The sequence below is a fragment of the Apium graveolens genome, chromosome 3 (assembly GCF_009905375.1).
Source record: "Apium graveolens cultivar Ventura chromosome 3, ASM990537v1, whole genome shotgun sequence".
Lineage (NCBI taxonomy): Eukaryota > Viridiplantae > Streptophyta > Magnoliopsida > Apiales > Apiaceae > Apium > Apium graveolens.
In genome coordinates, this window is record NC_133649.1 from 35,875,712 (window position 1) to 35,878,457 (window position 2,746).

Below are 2,746 nucleotides of genomic sequence, written 5' to 3' on the forward strand. Positions count from 1 at the left end.
CAAAGAGTGTAAAGATCACAACAAACAACAAGATGAACAAAAAGGATGTTGGAGTGAAGATTCCATTTCTGGATAAAGACAATTATCACCACTAGAAGGTGAAGATGCACCTACATCTTCTTTCCCAAGATGAGGCCTATGTGGACTGCATAGAGAGAGGTCCTCATGTACCAATGAGAGCTGCAACTGGCAATGAGCCATCTATTCCAAAACCTAGGTATGAATGGTCAAACCGTGATATTGAGCAAGTCATGAAGGAAAAGAAGGCCATGAATATATTGTTCAATGGAGTTGATGGTGATATGTTTGATAATATCATTAACTGTAAAATAGCCAAAGAGGTTTAGGACACAATCCAGATTATTTGTGATGGTACTGAGCAAGTAAGGGAGAACAAGATGCAGCTACTGATTCAGAATTATGAGCATTTTCACTGTGAAGAAAGTGAGTCTCTCACTGATATTTTTAGTAGATTTTAAAAGCTACTAAATGCTCTAAAGTTGCATGGAAGAGTCTATCAAACAAAAGACTCTAACTCAAGTTCCTTAGATCTCTTCCAAAGGAGTGGAAGCCAATGACAGTCTCATTGAAAAATTCACAGGATTACAAGGAATTCACCTTGGAGAGACTGTATGGCATCCTAAAAACCTATGAGCTTGAAATAGAGAAAGATGAGAGGATGGAGAAAGGAAGGAAGAAAGGAGGGTCCATAGCACTGGTTGCTGAGTTAGCAAAGGAGAAAGAGATGAAGGTAGAAGCTGTTGAGTCTACATCAAAGGTCTGTGAAAGCAAGGGTAAAGGATTGGTAGCTGAAAATGAAGATCAATTGAGCCAAGATGACATGGATGATATTGATGAACATCTAGCATTCTTATCCAGAAGATTTGCCAAGCTCAAATTCAAGAAGAATTTTGGAGCAGCTAACCCAAACAGAAATATGGTTGATAAGTCAAAATTCAAGTGTTTCAAATATGGCTTGGCGGGTCATTTTGCCCGTGAATGTAGAAAGTTTGATTCCAGCAAAAAGAAGTTTGAGCCTGTTGATTATAAATAGAAATACTTTGAGTTGCTCAAACAAAAGGAAAGGGCTTTCATCACACATGAGAATGATTGGGCTGCAGATGTATTGGATGAAGATGAAGAAACAAGCTATGTCAATCTAGCCCTAATGGCCAAATTTGATAAAACAGAAACAAGTTCTTTAAGCAATCAGGTAATCACCACTAACCTAGCACATTTATCTAAAGCTGAGTGTAATGATGCAATAAATGACATGTCCACAGAATTATATCACCTGTGTGTTACACTTAAGTCCCTCACTAGGGAAAATGCTAAAATTAAAGAAAACAATTTATTTTTAAGTGAAAGGAATAATGTGTTAGAGTCTCAGTTTATTGAATCTGAGAAATTAAGAATTGAGTGTAAGATTGCTAAGGATGAATTAACTGAGTTCTTGAAGAAAGAAGAAATTTTAAAGAAGCAGCTTGAACGAGAACAGGAAGTAATTAAGGCATGGAAATCATCTAGAGATGTCCATGCTCAAATCACTAAAGTTCAAGGTATTGAGTCCTTTTGTAATGCAGCCTGGAAGAAGAGTAAAGAGAAGCTTGAGTCCAATTTGCTTGAAGGATTTTTTACAGATGTGGACTCGATATGAAAATCATCCGTCGGATAATCAAAAGGATTATTCGTCGAGTGACAAGGAGCCACATTCGTCGGTTGTTAGTAAACCAGTTAGCAAAGCTAAGCTAGCTAAGTTGAATGAGAAATATGGATCAGTTTCTAAGAACTTTATTCCAGGAGAATCAATTCAACTCAGGAAGGAAAAGAAATTTAATGTTTGTTATCTGTCTATCAAGCAATTGAATGACAGATTAGAAAAGATTGAGGTTAAAACAGAAGCTGGAAAAAAAACAATAGAAATGGGTAAGTAGAAATTAACAAACATAACAACTACACACCTGATAAATATGCACCAAGAAAAATCTGTGTTAAGTGTGGTAGTGTTAATCACTTGTATGTTAATTGCAAACTTGCTATGCCTACTTCCATGTCTGCACCCTCTTCTTTTCCCAACATGACTGCCATGCCTACCATGCCTATGAATGCTATGTCCACTCAGAATATGAATGCACAATTTGCTAATATGTCATTTGTACCTAATCCTTATTGTGTTGCATTTAGTATGCCTCAAATGCCATTTAGCATGCCTTACTGGAATAACATGTTTGCAAATAGCATGTTTTTTCATGTTAATCAAAATGTGCATGATAATTTTATTTTAATGACTGGTTTCAAAGGCCCAACTCAGATGACTAAGGATGAATCAGAAAGTCCTGAGTCAAATGAGATCAAACCTAAGAAACCAAAGAAAAAAGCTAACAAGGCAGGACCCAAGGAAACTTGGGTACCAAAATCAACTTGATTTGATTTTGATGTGTGCTGGAAAACAGAAAGAATCTTTGGTATCTGGATAGTGGTTGCTCAAGGCACATGACTGGAGATTCTACCCTGCTCACTGAGTTCAAGAAAAGAGCTGGCCCAAGTATTACTTTTGGAGATGACAGAAAAGGTTATATTATGGGATATGGCTTGATTTCAAAAGATAATGTCATCATTGAAGAAGTTGCCCTAGTGGATGGTCTTAAGCATAATTTATTGAGTATCAGCCAGTATTGTGATAAGGGCAACTCAGTTACTTTCAATTCAGAAGCCTGTGTTGTGATAAGCAAAAAGATCAACAAAG